At 36.4% G+C, this 21433-nt stretch overlaps 1 protein-coding gene across 8 annotated transcripts in view; it reads right to left on the bottom strand.

Moving 5' to 3' along the window:
• Positions 1 to 21433, bottom strand: part of TRIQK (triple QxxK/R motif containing) — a 280870-nt gene that overhangs the window by 114467 nt on the left and 144970 nt on the right. The gene's annotated exons all lie outside the window — the stretch shown is intronic.

The raw sequence follows: 21433 nt of genomic DNA, 5'->3' as shown, positions 1-21433 counted from the left end.
TAGATTCAATAAAATAAAATATCCCAGACACCTGGTACAATTAAAGCAAGTGAACCAAGTGGTAAAAATATCTCTGATTGAGGCTCTGTTTGATGTCTAGCCAGAAAGACTACAGATTCTGTGACTCTACAGTCTGAAATAAATATATTGGCTGGGGTGTGGATAGAACAGAAATATATTAATTATTTCTTATGGGTCAGAAAGTCACTACCTTGTTTTATAAGGACTAAGAAGGCCAGGAGGCTTTTCACTGGCTCCTTAAATAGTTCAAACCCATGTATCTTCCTACATTTATCCCATGAAATATCCAGAGGCAAACTAATCTGTTTGAGGAAAGCCCCCAGATGCTTTCCCATTTCCTTTTTATTCACTAGGAGAAACTGATCTTTACTTGTTGGCCACATCTAACAGATCATATAAATGATCTTTTACTTGTTGGCCACATCTAAAAGAGGTTGCTTGCAGTTTTCCACACCAGTTCCTTGTAAATGATTCTTAATTGCAAAATCTTCATTCCCCATCACTTAAAATGTCACCTTTCACTTACGTACCACAAGAGTGTTAATTCTAGTAAGGGATGCCGTTAGCAGATAAGACTGTTTTGAAAAAGTATTTTTAAAAAGATTTTGAAGTTCATTAAGAAACGATTTTTCCTTCCCAAGGAGGACGGGTGACAGGAACAGCAGAACAGCAGTTACTGTAAGGTGTTTATAACTTACAACTTTTACACACTGTGATTCGGCCTCCGATGCGCAGTTTCCATAGCAACTACCATATCATCTGATCCTACAGATATTTTTAAGATGAAGATAAATTTTTTTAAGAATATGGATCAGGATCTCAAGGTAAATTTATTCCCTAAATCCACTGTTCCCAGTGACACCAGCAAGAGGCTATTTTTGACAGAAAATGTGCTAAAGCAAGTATGTCTATGTATATTCTATTCACTGATTTTACAGGTTATTGAACTTAATGTTCAAATTTATTTTGAGTAGTCTTCCTTTTTCTTATTTAATAGCTTAATTGAAATATAATTAAAATACAGAAAACTGCAAAATTTAAAGTATAAAATCTGTTACATATTACATATAGATACATTGTGAAACCACCACATCTAGGTAGTGAACATATCCATCACCCTATAAGGTTCCTAATAGCCTTTGTAATCCCACACTCCTTCCTCTCCCCACTCATCCCCCACCATTCCCAGAGAACCATTGGTCTGCTGTTACCATCAATTAGTTTACATTTTCTAGAAATTTCAGTAAATGAAATCATACAATATGTGCTACTTGTTGTCTGGCTTCTGTTGCTCAGCATAATTATTTTTAGACTCATCCATGTTTTAGTTTTTATCAACAGTTCACTCACTCATTTTTATTGCTGGGTAGTATTCCACTGCACGTACAGACCACGATTTCTTTATCCATTCACTAGTTGATGGACATTTGTACTATTTCTAGTTTGGAACTATTACAGAAAAAGTGGTCATAAACATTCATGTGTAGCCTTTGTATGAGCATATGATTTCATTTCTCTTGAGTAATTACTTAGGAATGAAATGTGTGAATCATAAAGTAGGCAATGTTAAGTTTTAAGAAATTGTTGATATTTTTTCCTAAAGAATTTGTTTCATTTTCCATTCCCACTAGTAGTGATGAGTATGCAACTGCTATCCTTGCTAACACTCAGTAGAATCAACATTTTTTTTTTTAATTTTAGCCATTCTAATACCAGGTGCTGGCCATTATTTCCATCTCAATTTGCACTTCCCCAGTAACTAATGAAATTGAACTTATTTCTGTGTGCTTATTTGCCATAAATATATCTTCTTCGATAAATTGTCTGTTCAAACATTTTGCTCATTTAAAAGAACTGGAGTATCTTCCTATCACTGAATTTTGAAAATTCTTGATATAGTATAGACACAAGTCCTTTGTCATATATAAGATTGGTATTTTGTTCCAGTCTGTTTCTTGTCCTTTCATTCTTTTAGTATTCACTTTCAAAGAGCAGAAATTTTTAATTTTGAGGAAATTCAAACCATCACTTTTTGTTTTATGGATCATCCTTTTGGTGTTGTGTCTGAGAAATCTTTGCTAAACTTGAGGTCAAAAATCTGTATTTCCTCCAGTTTTGGGGTGCCTGAGTGGCTCAATTGGTTAAGTATCTGACTCTTGATTTCGGTTCAAGTCGTGATCTCACAGTTCGCGCTTGCTCTCTTTCAAAATAAATGAATAAACTTTAAAATAAATCTCCTATGTTTCTTCCAGTTTTATAGTGTTAGGACTTATATTTAGATCTGTGATAAATCTTGAGTTAATTTTTGTGTTTGGTGCTAGAAATCATTCTCCAAATTCCGCGTTAGTAGAATTTCACAAATCTATTTTCATTCAGTTCAAAACACTTCCAGATTTCCCTTTTGAATTCTTCTTTGTATTTTGGAGCCCTGACATTAGGTACATAAATGTTTAGAATTGTTGTTTTCTGGATGAATGTCTTCTTTTTCATGACAAAATAACCTCCTTTACCCCTGATAATATTCTTTGCTCTGAAATCTTTATTTGATATTAATACAGCCACTACAGCTTTCTTTTGATTAGTGTTAGTATGGTATATCTTTTTTCAAGCCTTACTTTTAATATGTTTTTGTTTTTAAATTTAAAGTAAGCTTCTTGTAGTAAAGTTAGCATCACACAGGTCGTTCTTGCTTTTGCATCCACTCTAACGGTCTCTGTCTTTTAATTGGACTGAGTTTTGTTTTGTCTGTTTCTGTGTGTTTTACCATTACATTTATCTTACCTTTTTTATTGTTGCATAATCAATTACCAGAAATTTAGCAGGTTGAAACAACACCAATTCATCATCTCCCAGATCTGTAGGTCAGAAGTCCAGGTGGGCTCTAATAGGTTCTCTTCTTAGGCTCACAAGGGCAAAGTCTAGGTGTTGGCCATGTTGGCCTTTTATCTAGAGGCTCTATCAAATAATTTGCTTCCCGCTCACTTAAGTTGTTAGAATTCAATTGATTGTGATTGTAGAACTAAGGTCCCATTTCCTTGCTGGCTGTCAGCCAAGGACTCCTTTCAGCTACCAGAGGCCGTCCAGGATCCTTATCATATGACCCTCTCAATCTTCAAGTATCCAATGGTACACTGAATTTTTCTCTCACTTTGAATCTCTGAATTCTCTTGCTCCCAACAGAGAAATCTATCTGCTTTTTTTAAAAGAGTTCAGTGATTAGGTTATATCTACCTAGATAATCTCCCGTCGTCCTATAATTTAATACAACCACCCCCCTCATACCTCATCACATTCAGTCGTGTGGTTTAGGGAAGGAAATCTTTTGAGGCTGTTTTAGGATTTTGTTTACCACAACCATTAATGTGATCATTGATATAATCAGGTTTAAGTCTATGATTCTGTAATTTATTGTCTTCTTGTTCTTTTTTTTCTTTCTTTTCTTTTTTTTTTTTTTTTTGCTTTCTTCTGGATTTAGTATATTTTTATTTTCCCCTTTTATCTCTTTCATTAAATCTTTAGCTCTAATTCTTGTTTTATTATTTTAATGTTTGTTTTGGGGTTTATAATATACATTTTTGATTTATCAGAGTCTGTCTTCAAGTGACATTATACTTGTGCGTGAATAATATAATAATGTTATGATAATATACTTTCATTTCTTCTCTTCTGGCCATGTTTTGTTGTTGTCCTACATTTTATTTGTACATTTAATAGAAACTCGTACTACCTACTATTTTTTTTAAGTATTAACTGTCTTTTAATGGTTTTTAAATAATAAAAAAATAACTTGCATATTGACCCACACGGTTCACATTTCCAGGACTTTTCATATTCCACTGTATAGATCCATATTTTTCACATGGTATTATTTTCCTTCTGCCTAAGAGATTACCTTTAACATTTCTTACAGTGTGGGTCTGTTGGCAATGAACTCTCCTGGGTTTTACAGGTCTGAAAAAACTTCATATTTTGCTTTCATTTTTTGAAGTACATTTTCAGTGGGCATAGAATTCTAATTTGTTTTCCTCCTTTCAATACTCTAAAGATGCTGCCCCACTCTCTTTTGTTTACATTGTTCTCAAAATAATCAGTTGTCATGCTTATCTCCTTCCCCTTTGTATGTAACATGTCTTTTTCTCTGGCCACTTTTAAGATTTTCTCTCCATCATGGTTTTGGGCAAATTGATTATAATGTGCTTTTCTGTAGTTTTCTTCATGTTTCTTATGCTTGGGATTCATTGAGATCTTTAAAACTCTGTGTTTAGTAACACTATATGTTTGCTATATTTCAATAAGAAATAAAAACAAAACCCCCTGTGTGTTTATAATTTTTATCAAATTTGAAAAAATTGTGGCCATTATTTCTTTGCATGTATTTCCTGCCTACATTCCTTCATGGAATCTAATCACATGTGTTTTAGACTGAGGCTGCTTCAGAGCTTTCATTCTTTTCCCTCAATGTGTTTTATTTGGATAGCTTCAATTGCTATGTCTTCAAGTTTACTAATATTTTCTTCTACAATGCTTAATCTGTCATTAACCCCATCCAGCTAATTTTTCTCAGACATTGTAGTTTGATTTTGTGATTTTTTTATGATTCATATATATATTTATTCATTATATATGAATATATTTATTCACATATATATATTTCCATGTCTTTACTTAACCTGTTAAATCTTTCCCATGGTTTTCTGAATATGCAGAATACAGTTATTATAACTATTTCAGGATTCTTATTTGCCAATTCTAACATCTGTGTTAGTTCTGGGTTGGTTTCAATTGATTGATTTTTGTCCTCATTCTGGGTTGCTTTTTTTTTTTTTTTTTTTTGCTTCTTTGCATTCTATAATTTTTTATTGGATGCCAGACATCGTGAATTTTGCCTTGTTGAAAGCTGAGTATTTTTGTATTTCTATAAATACCTTGAGTTTTATTTCTGGTATGCAGTTAAGTTACTTGGAAACATTTTCATCCTTGCCTTGAAGATTTGCTAGGTGGGATCAGAGCAGTATTTAGTCTAGGGCTCATTATTTCCCACTACTGAAGCATAACCCCTCTGAGTACTCTACACAATGTCCTGTAAATTATTCATTTCTCCAGTCTGGCTAGTGGAAATAGGCATTATTCCCAGCCCTGTGTGGGCTTCCTCTACTTTTCCTTCTAACCATTTCATTTGGTTACTCTCTTAGTCCTGGTTAGTTTCTTCACATACGTGTGCTGATTAGTACTCTGCTGAATACTAAGGGGAACCCTACGTAGACTTCAATAGTGCCCTTGCTGTGTAGTTCTCTCCTCACTATCTTCTGTATTAAAGCCACTTTGGTCCAACGAAAGTCTGTTTCATCTCCTCAACTAAGGGAGTCTATCAGGTTCCATCCAGACTCCCTCTCCCTGTGCCAGAGCTGGGAAACACTCTCAAGACCACAAGCCAGACAATTATAGGGTCACCTTTGTTTGTTTCCTGTCTCTCAGGGTTCACTATCCTTAGAAACCTAATATCCAATATGTTGTAAAAAATTTTTTTTTTTCAAAAAAAAAATTGTTTCAGGCAGAAGGGGAATCCAAGTCCCTTATTCCAGCTTGTTTCAAAGTGGTCATATAAATTTACCTTTTAAAAGTCTAGTAACATTGGGGCATCTGGGTGGCTCATCAGTTAAGCGTCAGACTTTGGCTCAGGTCATGATCTCACAGTTAGTGAATTTGAGCCCTGCGTTGGGCTCTGTGCTGACAGTTCAGAGCCTGGAGCGTGGTTCAGATTCTGCCCCTCCTCTGCTCTCACTCTGTCTCTCTCTCAAAAATAAATAAACAATAAAAAATTTTTAAAATGTAGTAACATTGACTCTTCAAAGTATGAAAAGCATATGTGATTCTAGAGAGATAGTTCAACTGAAATAACTAAAGAATACTGATATTATAGAAACTGTCTTAGCTATGATGATAGGAATTTGTAACTGAAGTATAACAACATTTATATGTTGTCTTATGTAGAGAGATTAATATTGCTCAGAGTTACGGTTGTCCTGAAGTTGATATTTACCACAGATGTAAAAATAGTGAATTATAAAATTCTACTCTTCCCATTTTCAAGCAAAGCCAGATTGTGCCAAATTACCTGAAAACTGAACCCATCCAGATAGAAAAGGATTTCTATAGTTACCATATAGACCCAAGCACATAAGCCCATTACACTCAGCCACTGATGTTAACCATAACAGTGATAAAATTCTAGGTTTACCCAGTAGATAAAGAAATTACTTTTAAAAAACCTATCATTTTCCAAATCCTTAGGGAAATAGCATAATTTGTGCACCCTTTCTATGGTTTATGGACATTTGGATTTTTTCCAGGGGTTGGCTATTATAAAAAAATGGTGCAATGAACACTTGTGTATATGTTTCCTGGTGTACATGGACACGTAACCCTTTAGGGTACATATTTAGGAGTATAATTCCCGAGTCATGTGGCAAGTATATTTTAGATATACTAGATTATGCCAAACATGTTTACCAATTTATAATCCATCACCGGTAGTGAATGAAGATCACTTTTGGTTCACATCTATACCTACACTTAATGGTTTTTTTTTTTTCCTCTTAAAAAGATTTTTTTTTTCTTTTTAAGAAGACAGAGAAAATTATAAAGGTTATATTCATTATTCATTCTTTCTTCCATACATTTTCTCATTACATCTAGTTTTTTCTTACTTTTGGGGTGCTTTAGATTCAAATATAAAGACAATATAACCCTGATTTTCACTAGAGGACTCACAGACTAAGGGATACAGATTTAGTGTAAAAGATAAAAGACTCAGGTTTGTGATAAATAGAAGGTCAAAATAGGATCAATCTGTTTGTAATCATACCATAGAACTATAAACAATTACCAAAAAGATTCAGTTGACTGATGAGGAATCTTTAGTTAGCCCAAGGTTTATAGTCTATAATTAGGTAAAACAGATGTGTCTGGTGTGTGTGTGTGTGTGTGTGTGTGTTTAAGTATAAGGAGAGAAAGAGACATTTTTTAAGGACAAATCAGGAATCAAATAAGTCCAAATCCTGAAAGTCCCCTTCATAGGATCAAGTCCAGAATTTATGATAAAGATCACAAAACTTTTATGGTAAAGGCCAGATAGTAAATAGTCTAGGGTTTGTGGGCCATAAGTTTTCTGTTTCAAATACTCAACTCTGCCCTTGTAGTGTGGAAGCAGCACAGACAATACATAAACAAATGAGTTCAACTGTGCTTCAATCAAACTTTTTGCACAAGAACAAGCTGTAGACCTGATTTGGTCCAAGGGCTATCATTTGTGAATCCCTGATCTAAGGCATGAAAACTTGAGTCAGATGATCCACAGACACCCTGTTAGTGTAAGTTAGTATCATTTTTCCTTTACTTTAGTGTAAATGAAGACTTCAAAAGTAGGTTATGATAGAGAGGATAGAAAGGAAGGAGAAAACACAATGAAGATGCCTGAGGGCACAGTAAAATACCACCTCCACCATAACTTTACCTCAGGCCAGTACTAGGATATATGATTCAGTGGAATTTTGCATTTCCAAAGACAATTATTATGCATGTGACAGACAATATATGTGACAGCAATATGCATTTCAGTGAATGAAAGGACTTTCTGGAAGCGAGAGTAACTTTACCTTTAAAAGACCAACACATTTCATTTTACTAATGATAAGTTTAAATTTTTTTTCATGTTTTTATTTATTTTTGAAGGAGAGAGAGACAGAGCATGAGCGGGGGAGGAACAGAGAGAGAGGGAGACATAGAATTTGAAGCAGGTTCCAGGCTCTAAGCTGTCAGCACAGAGCCCGATGTGGGGCTCGAACTCACGAACTGTGAGATCATGGTCTGGGCCGAAGTCGGACGCTTAACCGACTGAGCCACTCAGGCGCCCCGATAAGTTTAAAATTTTTAAAACTTTTTTTAGGTTCATTTTCAAGAGATGGGAACAGAGTGCAAATGGGGGAAGGGCAGAGAAAGAGGGAGACACAGAATCCGAAGCAGCTCCAGGCTCTGAGCTGTCAGCACAGAGTCCAATGCAGGTCTCAAACTCACAAACCACCAGACCATGACCTGAGCGGAAGTCGGACACTTAACCGACTGAGCCACCCAGTTGCCCAGGTGGTGATAAGTTTAACGTGTCCCACAAGTCAAAGTGTTCATGGAAATTTTATCCCTAAAGAAATAAGTATGTAGGGTTGTTTTTTGTTTTGCTTTGCTTTACATTTACTAGCTGAGAATTTCTTAGCCCTTACACCTTAGGAAATATAAAATATTGTGCCAGATTATTAAATACGAATGTTGCTTGAAGTCAGTACTTCAGAAAAGCAAATTATCTTTTAGTTCACCGAAACTCTACCTAATCAAAAATACCATTAGTATCCCAGCGAAAGAGGCTATAGAATCTTTTCTCATCTATAATATTCTTAGTGAATAATTAGCATAATAGAAAATCTATTTCATAATATTTAAAATAATAAGAGCTACTGCGAATTAAAAACCTATTATGTATCTGTAAAGAATTTGTCATAACAACTCTATCAGGTACAAAATATAATTACCACCCTATTTTATAGATTAAAAAAAACAACAACAGAGACGCAAAGAGGTTAAGTAACTTCCCCAGGGGCACACAGCTAGTAAGTATTGGGGCTGGGATTCAAACCGAGGCAGTCTTCTCTCAGGGTCTCTCTCTTTAAACAGTATGCTGTTCTGCCTCCAAAGAGATGATACCATTTATACTTCTTTTCTCAACTAGTATGTATTTAGGACCAGACTGTATGTAGTATTTAAAATTAGTCATTGACTAACTTTACCTTTTTTATTTAGGTTTGAAATTTCACATGAAGTTTTTTTTAGTAGAGTTGACACACAAAGTTACATTAGTTTCAGGTGTACAGCACAGCAATTCAACACGCTTCCACATTATGCTGTGCTCACCACGAGTGTAGCTACCATCTGTCACCATACAATCCTATCACAATACCACTGACTATGCTCCTTATGCTGTACCTTTTATTCTCATGATTTACTTGTTGCCTAACTGGAAACTTTACCTTTTAAGAGTCCAACACATAATAGAGATTTGATGCTTTAAAGAAATACAGAAGAAAACTTCCTGCTCTGTTTGTTTGTTCCTATGCGGTATGTTACCAAAGAAAAAGACACTTTCCTCTTGTCTAGAACAACTTTGCTATGGACTGTTTACGCACCCCCCAAATTCACATGTTGAAATCCTAACGTTCAATGTAATGGAATTAAGAAGTGGGGTTTGGGGGAGTGATTAGGCCATGAAAATGGAGCCCTTGTGAATGGGATTATAAAAGAGAGCACTTTTAAAAGAGAGCACTCTTACCTCCCCTGCAGTGTGAGGTCACAAGGAGAAGACAGCTGTCTCTAAACCAGGAAGTGAGTTCCCACCGGACGCTGAATCTGCAGGCACTATGATCTTAGACTTCCTAGCCTTCAGAATAGTCATAAATAAAAGTTTAAGTCCCACGGTCTATGGTATTTCTGTTACAGCAGCCTGAAAGACTAAGACTAACTTACTTATAGATTTTTCCAAACTCTGTTCCTTTTTCCTCATCCTCCTGGCAAATTGGTCATACCGTCCTCAGTGCTTCCAACGGACCTTATTCCTACTGTTAATATGGCACTGATCCCATCGGATGGCAATAATTTGCTTTTATATTTGTCTTTTTCTCTGGACTATGGACTCCTCAGGGACAGAAAGTTTGTCACACTTCTCTTCATGTCTCCAGAATCTTCACAGGGTCTACTATGGAAGGCACTCAAATGTTTGATGAATGGTTGAATGCACACACGAATCGATGCATTCCAAGCAACGGTTCCACGATTGTTACTCCCCCAAAGAAGAGATATGCCAATATCCAGCAGTGCTATAAAACAAAACAAAAAAATCCAAAATCTTTTGAAAAGATTCTCTCTTAATCGAACACATCTGTTTCACTTATTGCGGGAGTGTGTAAGCGCGACTGGGGAAGGTTGCTGCCCCATAAAGAGCAGGCTCTGTAACTTAGAAGTTATGCTAATACATGCTAGCTGTCCCTTAGCGGCATATACTACTGCTTTGTCTTTTCAGAGACTCTTCCACAGGGGCACAGCTATGGTCCATTTACCCCCTCTCAAGTTTTAATAATATTGTTGAAGAATCGGTTATAAGAAATTGCTGAGAATGCTGAGGGGAATTGCTAAATAATTCCGCAGCAGTTCCGCTTAAACATCTTAAGTGCTAGGCTACCAAAGACCAGTGCTTTTTCATCTGGCTTTGCTTTTTGTTTTCGTTTTGCATGAAACAATGTATCACTACTGTTGTTCTTCCAAATACAGTGTCGAAAGAAATTGGATTTTCAAAGCTTTCCTCTTGCTGGATTAAACTGTAATAAGTTTAAAATTTAAAAAGTGGTGTTTCAACTTAACACGGCTTTTTAAAACACTACAGTAGAAGGGGGAAATTGCAAAGTAATTTTTATTCTTTTGCTTTGTCCTTCATGACATGAAATCCTTTGCTAAATTATTCTACTTGGAAGGTTCAGGGTTGCCTTTTTGTGATGGCATGTATATTTTTTTTTGTTTGTTTTTGTTACAATGTAGGATTATTGCTTTTCAAAGGGTGGTGTCACAAGAGGATGCTGTAAAAATCCAGAGATGCTGCCAGTAATTAGGCAGCTGGGTGGCCTAGAAATCCTCTCCATTACACTGTTGTTTCTCTGCCAGCTCTCCCTGTTCTCTCTTCTGGGGAAGAGAAAAAAAAAAAAAAAAAAAAAAACACCCAAAACAAAACAAAACACTTTTTTTTCTTTACATAGTTCTTATAGGCAGAATGAATAAACCTTTTCTTTTTCACTTGCCAGAGTCTTCTGACACAACATCAACTTCCATATTTATGATTCATGGTCCTTGCTTTGATTTATAATTAGTTGTCAAAAACACGTTTAATGAATGATCAGGGCTATAATATTTAATGTGTTAAGGGAGTTCTACTCACAAATCCATGGGCTGCCCACCTGTACATATGCTGTCCACATGGATTAATACTGTGTCCATTTTTTAAACCAAAACAGTTCTCAAGTATGTATCACTGATAACCAAGCTAATACATGCCCAGAGCTTGTAATAGATGAGTGTCAGCCTAAGGACACAGAACAGGTTTTGCTCTTCTCCATCTGTCTCTACCTCTCTTTCTGTCTCTGTCTCTCTCAATCTCTGATGTCTCTCCTTTCATTCCAACATGTGGTTTTGAGAAATGAACCCAAATGCATGTGTGTGTGTATGTTTTGAATTGTCTTATTAGCGTATGTGCGGGAATTTGTAGGCTATGTGTGGTGGTGCTTAGTAGGCATTCCATAACTATTTATCGAACTGAATTATGGGTATTTGGATTTCTTTTTCAAAACTTTTTGAGGCTGGGTGTAGAGGGCTGAATAGAGCCCCCCGGCCCCCCCATAAAGGTATATCAATGTAATAATCCTCACAACTTGTCAATATTACCATGTATAGCAAAAGAAACTATTACCTTACATAGTAAAATATTACCTTAAATGGTAAAAGATGTGATTGAGTTAAAGATCATGGAGGAAGAGCTTATCTTGGATCATCCCATAGTCCCTAAATGCGATCACAGATGTATCCTCGCAGAAGGAAGCAGAGCGGGTCTTGAGGCAAACACACAAAGGAGAAGGAGGCAAAGTGAACACAGAGGCAGAGTTTCAGTAATGCAGCCACAAACTAAGGAATGCCAAGGAACACGAGGCAACCACCAGAAACTCAAAGAGGCAAGGGACCAATTCTCCCCAGAGTGCAACTGTGCTGACACCCTGACTTCAGACTTCTGACCTCCAGAACCATGAGAGAATACATTTCCGTTGTGTTAAAGTGCCCAGATCATGCTAATTTGTTGACAGCAGCCCCAGGAAACTATATGCAGCTAACCTCAGGAACCAGGCAGGTAAGGGCCTGCGGATGCGGGAGAAGATGCCCAGACCCATGGGGGAGGCCAGGAAGGCTCCAAAAGTAAGGCAGAAAGTGAGGAAAATCATATTGGCCCAGATGTTGTTCCCTACGTAGGAACACAGCAAACCAAGTGTGATCCAGGCAAACATTGATATTTGAGGAGACCCAAAATAGCGCAGAGGGAACTGCAGCAGTAATTCAGACAGCGGGGGGGGGGGGGGGGGGGGGGGGGGGGGAAGGACGTCAAGTGGGCATCAGGATGAGCTGTGATTAATTATTAATATTCATAGGAGAAAACATTACCTTAGAACTCAGTTTCCCAGGCTTTGAACTATCACTCACCTATCAGGTAGGTTTCATTTTTCCCATTTTATACATGAGAAAAATAAAACACAATGGAGCTTAAATTAAAAATAAATGTTCAAGATCACAGAGATAGTAAGTGGCAAAAACAGGATTCAAACTCAAGTCTGTCTGACTCCTAGCCTATGCTTTCCACTCGTGTGCTGTAAGCCCCTCTCTGCTTTCCTGCCCTAGTCAGCAGAGTTGTAACAGCAACAGGATCCAGGCCCGGTGGGCGGTTGATAGGAGGTGGACTGTGCCAAGGCTCTGCCCCGTCCTGGGCAAACCTCCAGACCAATCAAGGAGGGAGGGTAATGAACAGAAGAGAAATGAGTGTGGGGTTCAAGGTAAGTTACATTCAGGTTCAGGACTGACCAGTGGCTGGCTGGCTGATCTCTGTCCAACTTCTTCATCTTTATAATGTGTTATCTATCCCACAGAATCAGTCCATGATGTTATATATGTAAGTAAAATGACTACTTCAGTATCTGTTGAGAAAAATGGCTTCCTGTTACATGATAGGATTTTGAGAAGGTTGGACAAATACTGACAGGCATAGTTATCGCTACTGTAAATTACCACACAGTCTTATGCTTTGTTTTTTTGAAGTAAACACTGACTTAAATTAAAACTATAGAAAAATATATGTAATACATAAATATAAAATTATATATATAATACCATATTAAAACTATAGAAAAATATATAATTTTATTTATATATAATATATATACATATAATATATACAATTATATATACATGTATATATACTATAGAAAATATATAATTTTATTTATATGTAATACATTTATATGCATACAATATATAAAACTATATATACATATATACATCTCTCTCTATATATATATATATAATACCATAAGCTTGGTGTCTTAGAAACAACAGAAATTTACTTCTCACAGTTCTAGAGGCTGGGAAGTCCAAAATCATGGTGCTGGTAGATATTAGGCCTGGTGAGAGCTTCCTGGTTCATAGCCATCTTTTCACTGTGTCTTCACATGGCAGATGGGGAAGGGAGTTTTCTTGTGCCCCTTTTATAAAGGCATTAATCCCATTCTCCATCCTCATGACCTAATCACTCCCAAATATCCCACCTTGTAATACTATCACCTTAGGGGTTAGGTTTCAACATATGAACTTTGTGGGGACACAAATGTTCAAACCATAGCAGTTTGGTTTGATGAAATGGTCATGTTATTAGAAATCCAATCCCCTACAATCCCTTGGTTTCCTGTCTCCACAATTAGCTAGATTTGAAAAGCACCTGGGTTTCATCCCCAAAAAAGGCATGTTATTTATTACATATATAGATAACTATTTAAAAATTTTTTAATGTTTATTTATTTTTAAGAAAGAGAGAGACAGAGCATGAGCAGGGGAGGTGCAGACAGACAGGGAGACACAGAATGTGAAGCAGGCTCCAGGCTCTGAGCTGTCAGCACAGAGCCCAACGCGGGGCTCAAACTCACAAGCCGTGAGATCATGACCTGAGCCGAAGACAGATTCTTAACCGACTGAGCCACCCAGGCACCACGATAACTATTTTAAAGGGCTGATCTGTATTCTGACATTCAACATATATTAGGCTACATGTGATGTAATTTTGATTGGCTTTCCTCATCAAAGTTTTGGGATGTGAATTTGGAATCATCCTCTTGGGGTGTACCAATCTTCCAGGCACAGGCTCTTACTTACAAGCACACAGTGTTCACATTTCAATGGAATTATTTAATAATTAAAAAAAACATATTAAATATAAAGCATTTTGTGTTTCTTGAATTTTTCTCAACTGAACATTGCAAACAGAGTTGATTTGAAATACAAGTTGATACTGAAGAAGAGATAGGAACACTTTTTTCTTATTTTCTAAAATAAGAGCGTAAATGGAGGCAATAATAAAATATATACATACATATAGATACATATATAGATACATGTATACGAAATATATGTACATACATATATACACAAATGTGAGTGTGTGTGTACATATGTATGTATATAGTATACACACACGTATGTATGTGTGTGTGTGTGTGTGTATGTATATATATATTTGCTGTAGTAAAATTAAATAGATACTTCAAATAGAATTGTTTGATGGATCACTCAAAAAATTAAACAAAAACTTTCAAAATCCTCCATTTGGCTTTAAATAATCACTTAACTTTAAAAAAAAAAAAAAAAAGACACTCTGAAAGTTTATGAGCTGTTCATGCTTCAGAAGTAAAGATAATACCATCGACCCACCACCGGTAAGACATGTTCTTTGAGTGATTTTTGTTTTAATATTGACAGTGTTTTCTGATAAATGTGAATTCTCTCTCATGCTTCCTTTACAACCAGCAGCACACATTTACAAATGGCTGACTTTGGTTATTGAGGCATCAGAAGCATAGAGCTAGAACAAAGCATACTTGCACTCATTCATGTGAGATCAAATCAATGACCTTCACCTCATTAGCACGTTTTCCAACCAATGGATAAAGCTACAGTGAACTCCTTCCTCTGGGAGGAGTTGTCAAAGCTGACTCTTACATGAAGGCCTCGAAATCCTTTCCAAAGAACAAAATGAGAACAAATAATAATCCAGTCCTTACAATCTGACTTTTAGATCTACACTTAGTCACTGGTTGATCCAAGTGAGTGAAGGATGGCGATAACCTCATTTTTATATTTGGATGTATCAGAGATATCAGATTCTTAGGAGCATGAAAGGTTCAACTTGGTAGTGCTTTCTTGAGAGGAGGTAAAATATCATGTGTCCAGGAAAGAAAGTGTAATAATAGGGACCAGAATTACTTAGTTGTATACCAGAAGACATATCAGTAGTTATTTTAAGTGATTACAGGCTGTATCTTACAGTGTTTAAATAGTGAAAAGTCATGGTCAGCCTATGTAAAAATTTGAAAATAACCCATAAATAAAACCACACCTTGACATCAAGCAGATTCCATCCAAAGGTACATGATAGGCTTGACTGAATTAATATTACTTAGTAGGACCAGCACTGAGAGCCTGAAAATATCCCCACTTGTTCTGAAAACATGAGAGCCTCCAATGTAACAACAGCTTTTCCAAATTTATTGTCTATCCTTTTGTCTTTGTACCAGAAGCAAATAATTTTTTTTAAATGCTAATTGGCGGTTCTGCAAAGATTCCACAGTGCCCCCACACTAATTGCATCACCTGCAGAATTCTCAGTTGGACTCCACTTCCAACCTGTACAGTCAGGAAGTCTGACAGGAAAATGTATGCTCAAAGTTCTCAACAAAGGGGAAATTACTTTACAGTCTGCTATAAACATGTGGAGATAGCTGAAAGTTATTTCATTTCATTCATTAGGGATGGTCTAACTTGGCTAATCTACACTGTGTTTAAATTATATAACTGCTTTTCCTAATTTTTGGGTAAGTGCTATATTTATGGCCCACATGCTGAATATTTGAAATAGTTTGAACCGATATATATGGCATGATGGCTTGTTTATACTTGGGTTGATTAAATTGCCCACTCCACATTTTGCATGGTTCTCACATAAATTATTTTGATCAATGTAAAAGTTGCTTAGGCTGAAGGAATTATGTGTTTGACAGCTGGTTGTTAGTTGTTGGCTCCAAGCAGTTGATCAAAAACGAAATTTCAAATTGGGGTGGGGGGAGCCCTTTGCAAGACTGAGAAGCTGATTTGCTACAAAACCCACAGAGCACATGGGAAAGAAAAGTTTAAAGCCATTATACACTTCTTTTTGTGGTTCTACTTGTTACAACTGTGACTTACAAAAAGTTGATTTCCTCATGCCTGAGATTTGTCATCTGTCAAATGGAGCTAACATTTGCATCAACCATATGAGACTGCCAATTTTGTAGATCATAAATGGTCAAACTTCAGCAATTTCATATAGTTCATTCTAATAAGATCCATATCGTAGGATTATTAGAAGGATGAAATAAATTAATGTAGATAGAGCACTCAACACAATGACTGAAATGTATTAAGTACATGGACAATAAATGTTAATAATTTCTAAAATATTATTCCCATATTTAAGGCTGGGTTAATGTAAAGAGAAGTGCACAGTACATACCAGTAATTTCTGCTTCAAATGTTGTTTCTGTACCATCTCACTTTTCACTGGTAGGGCCAGGTGAGATATTACTAAGCAGTAATCCAGATTGAGGCAGGGCCACCTGTTCCGTAAGGTGGGGGTGGGTGCCTGATTCAAGACAGGACAGTCCACAAGCAAAGCCAAGTACAAGGAGGTAATAAGCACAGGTGCTGAGGATTGAGTCTGGGAACCATTAGTTCATTCCAGAATCTGGTCACTGAAGCTGAGTTTGGAAAATTCAAATAATATAGCCAAGAGTGGCTAAAGAGTCAAGTTGTAGTCATGGGTCATGAGTTAGAGAGTAAGTCAGAAAGACTCCAAAGCTTCAGGTATAGGATGAAATATATAGCTTCCAACTGGCAATGTCAGTCAGTGATACAGTCCCAACCCAGGACTAGAGGGTTTGAGTCATCACACAGCATCCCAAGTCATAAGGTGCTGGCTATCTGGGGAATGTGTTTTTGCCTTTGGATGCCCTGGGTCCTGGGAGCTTCCTGGATGGTTCTTAGCTCTAACAGTGTAATTATGTTTACTCTGTGGATATGAAAGCACTCTCTTTGTTACAGTTCCTATAAGATGTTATCTCCCCAGAGAAAGACAGATGAGGTCAGGATATGAATTTGATATATTTTCGTGCTGTTCAATCAAAAGACCATAGCACCTTCTAAGAAAATTGCCACGACTCTCAAAGCTTCAGTTTCTCCACAAATTATCTACCCAGCATGTTTCAAATCAAATAAGAATATTTGGTCTTCATATATATTACCCATCTTCATCATGAGGTCACTTCAAGATTTAAGAGAAAACCAAAAGAAATATTAAATATCTCTTGTCTTAATTTTAATAGAATTCAATTGTAATAAGATGTATTAATAGTAATACCTATAAATGTTAATATCTATGAGTAGCATGTATAAAATAGTAAATACTTTTTCATACTATACTAGATACACTGAATATTTTAGTTATAAATGTGTGTGTATTCACATAATTGAGGAAAAATATTCTATTTAATGCTATAAAGGAGCTTACAGATACGTGAACCAATAATACATCATACTATATTTTAGAAGAAAATTTTGTAATGTAAGACTATCAACTCTTCAATAGTGATTTGTCAGTGATCTGGTGTATCTTTTGATGGGTATGCTATTATTGACAATGAAGACTACCCATGCGCCTGTTCTACGTAGACCCACTTTAGTCCATGCTACTTTATACCAGCTATTTGCATGGCTATTATCTAGAATGGTAAAATGAAGACAGCTTGAGACAGACACAAACCTGACTCTCCCAATTACTGTGTCAATGACCAGCAAAGTAATTATATCTCCAGGTCTTGGTTTCGTCCTCTATCAATAAAAGGGGGAATTTTTACCTCAGAGGGCTGTTGTGAAAAATACATGGGAACTAAAGATACCACCACAGTTCTGTAGAACAGGGATATACTTCTTAAGCCTTAATCTCTACTTCTTGTCCCTAGAATCACAAGTCCCATCAAGGGGTAGGGGTTTGAAGTAAGCTGTACCAATGTAATTAGAATTATTTGCTACAATAACTTTGGTAGGAATAATAAAAAAGTACCGGCTGCGTAACTCTATATAAATTGCTTAGTAATAGCATTTAATCCTCATAAAAATACTGCTGTCTTCATCTTACCATTGAAAAAGTATTGAGACTCAGGAAGCCTAAGATCACAGAGTTGACAGCATGGTTTGGAACCGAACCCAAGTCTTCTGACTTGAAGTATACTAATCTTGCAATCTAGTCTCTTAAGTGGGGATTATCCTGATGAAATGCCTTAAAATTTCTTATCCAGAGAAATGGGTTTTCTCATGAATGATCATCCTACAAGGTAGAAATGATATGATATTCATCATAAAATATTAATGCATTATAATAATATAGAAAGTGAGAAATAGCTGGGTGATTGCCAGGAGCTCTAGGGCTGACCCCTGACTTCCTAGTCGGGCTGATTCTACTTCCAGCATCTATGTGGCTAGATGCCTTTCCTTTAGGGACAAGCCAGGTTCACCTACCAGTAAATTTAGGACATTTTCCTTCAGTTAATTAGCCTTTTAGCCAGACATAGATTCAGTAAAAAGGGGCCTTGGGAGAATCCAGTCAATTTGCCAACTAGTAACTTCCTCCTTCTTGTGTGCAAAAAGGAGAATAGAACCTGCTTTATAGTATAGTCAAAGGGCCAATTCAATTGGAAATTTTAGATCCAAGATGTTGATGTTGAGTTGGTAACCATTATGTTGTAAAGATGAAGCTAAAAACACATTGTTATGAAGCTGTAAAATCACTGATTCCTTTTTGTTTGTTTGTTTTGTTTTGTTTTATCTGATACACTGGTTTCATCTGTGCTGGTCCTTGACTCCACATTTTTCAATGTTGATGATAGTTCATGTATCAAATGGAACAGTGTGATATTATTACCGGAAAAAGGTGAGACAGAAAAGGAGCTTCTCTTTTTTCTGATACCAAGATTATCAGATCCAATGGAGAGGAGAGGAATACAATACAAGTTGTAAATGTCAGGACTTGCTAAGTTTCTTGGAAGTTCTTAGTTGAGGAAGAATGGATATTAATTTCAAGGAAATATCTGTCTTCTAGCCATTACCATAGGAAAAAATACGTACACATTACTTACATATTGGGCCTTGAAAGGCAAAGCATACACATAAATTGTGAGATATCTGTCCCTGCTTAATTTAATAAGGTTAATATCCTTTTATGTTTCAAAGCATCATTATTCATCAATGCTTGCTCTTGTGTAGAGGATACAGTCCTTGCCGAAGTCATTACATCTTTTGGCAACTAGAAAGCTTTTTCCAAGGATGCCTCCATCTTCTCCTCCACATGTCAAACTACACCAACTGCTACACCTACTGGCAGTGGTGAAATTGCAGGGGTGCCTCCTGCCTTTCTTGTCAAGAAATACATCAGTGCTCTGAGGAAATAAACTGGGCAGGAAAAGGTCTGGCAATGCTCTTGCTGGTTTGAACAGAAAAGTAATCTACATATCACTGTCATCCCGTACCTCTGAAGATGTCAGGAGGCAGGTCATTTCTCTTTGCTGAAGTGCTTTTTCTTTTATTACCAGCCCTATAACAAGATTATTGAAATGATTCAACAATAGTCATGCCACAGCTATGGATACTTGTTGAAAGTAAATAATAAAAGCATTTTATCTGAATGGCTGTCATTTTCCTGTTGAGGGATACATCTGGTACATAAAGTACATTTGTATGCATGTCTGCCTTATGTGAACTGCTCTAATTTGGTTATCCTGATAGGTGCCATTGTAGCTTCATTCTAACAATATTAGCAGAGAGGAAGAGGTCACCCGTTTTCAAACTGTAATTTGCAGTCACTCCAGTCAAAGGGATTGCAGCAAGATTGAAACCTAGTAAGAAAGGATTTTAAAAAGACTCCTGGAAAGGATTCAAGCACCATACCACAATTCGACATTTAAGTTCACCTGAAGAAAACTCCATTAGAAAAAGGAAACCAGGGGGGGTGACTGAGTGGCTCAGTCAGTTAAACATCCAACTCTTGATCTCAGCACAGGTCTTGTTCTCAGGTCTCAGGGTCATGAGTTCAAGCCCCACATTGGGCTCTGTGCTGGGCATGAAGCCTACTTAAAAAAAAAAAAAAAAAAGGAAACTAGTGCACCGTGTTGAGACTAAAAAGTAGTAACAAAGTATAAGTTACTCAAAATTAGAGGGTCACATGCTTTTTTAAATTATGTAAGAGCTGGGTCACTTTTAAACAATTAAAGTGTAATTGTAACTCTATGTTTAATTTTCTTAAGTTCCATTTTCCCTGAACATTTTAAGCAACAGGGACTCAAGAATTGTTAATTATTTCATATTTTTCTATTTTATTCCCAGCAAGAAACCAAGAATTTTGCAGAGATTTAATTAAATAAAATTTTCATTTTCCTTATACTTCAAATAAATAAAGTAATCAGAAACAATTGCTTAGATCAACTTACTCAGTGCAGAGAAAAAATGTCATGTATATCTAGAATCAATTCACTGTATTCTAAAAACGTTTCTTGAGTACATCTTGTGTGTCAGGCATTTTGCAAGGCACTAAGCAAAGAGTATTGTCTTTATGGACCTTATTGCCCACTTGGTAGGAAGCAGATACCAAACAAACGAAAACAATGAAGTGTGCTAAATGTTAAAAATAAGATGTTCTCTGGCTAAAAGTCAAGCAACGGGGAAGGCCTTATGGAAGAAACAAAGTTTAAACTTTTAAGTAAATGATGAGTGGAAGTTAGCCCAAGAAGAGATAGGGAAGAGAGCATTAGCACAAAGAAACAACATCCACCCAAGTCCATTCTCCAGACAGGGCAGAAATTTTAAGCAAGTTTTGTATAGTAAGAGTACAGAGTACAAGGTGAGGAGATGTCAGAGATGAGGCTTAGACCGTAAACTCTGGGTTCGAAATTGGAAGCCACTGACCCCATTTTATAGTTTAAAGTAGGGGAGTAACATGGTAAGATGTGAGCACTGGAAAACCATTCTGACTACAGTTTCAAGAATATTTTAGAAAAGAGCATGACTGGGAGAATGGGAGACAGAAGTTTATTTCAACTGTCTAGCTGAGAACTAATGGTGGCCCAGGCTAGGGAGTTGGTAACAGAAATGGTTTAGGATATGGGATGTAGCAGAGTTGATGAATAAATATAAGAGATGATGAAGAACGAGGAATAAAAATCATGGGCTTTTGGGGCAACTTAATGGATGGCAGTGCTCTTTACTGAGACAGGAAATATTGGAGACAATCAAGGCTGACTGAAATTCTGAAATATTAAATGCGTGGCAGAAAACAGAAAATATTACATAGCTGTTTAGTTCTCTTTAAGTATATATTGTATATAAAAATATATAAAGATATAGGATGCTTTATTTCATTTTTCAGAAAACTAGACTG

Source organism: Puma concolor, chromosome F2 (assembly GCF_028749965.1).
Source record: "Puma concolor isolate L17-30 chromosome F2, mPumCon1.1.hap2, whole genome shotgun sequence".
Classification (NCBI taxonomy): Eukaryota; Metazoa; Chordata; class Mammalia; order Carnivora; family Felidae; genus Puma; species Puma concolor.
Note: the sequence above shows the minus strand (reverse complement) of the source record. Positions and strands in the feature narration are given on the sequence as shown.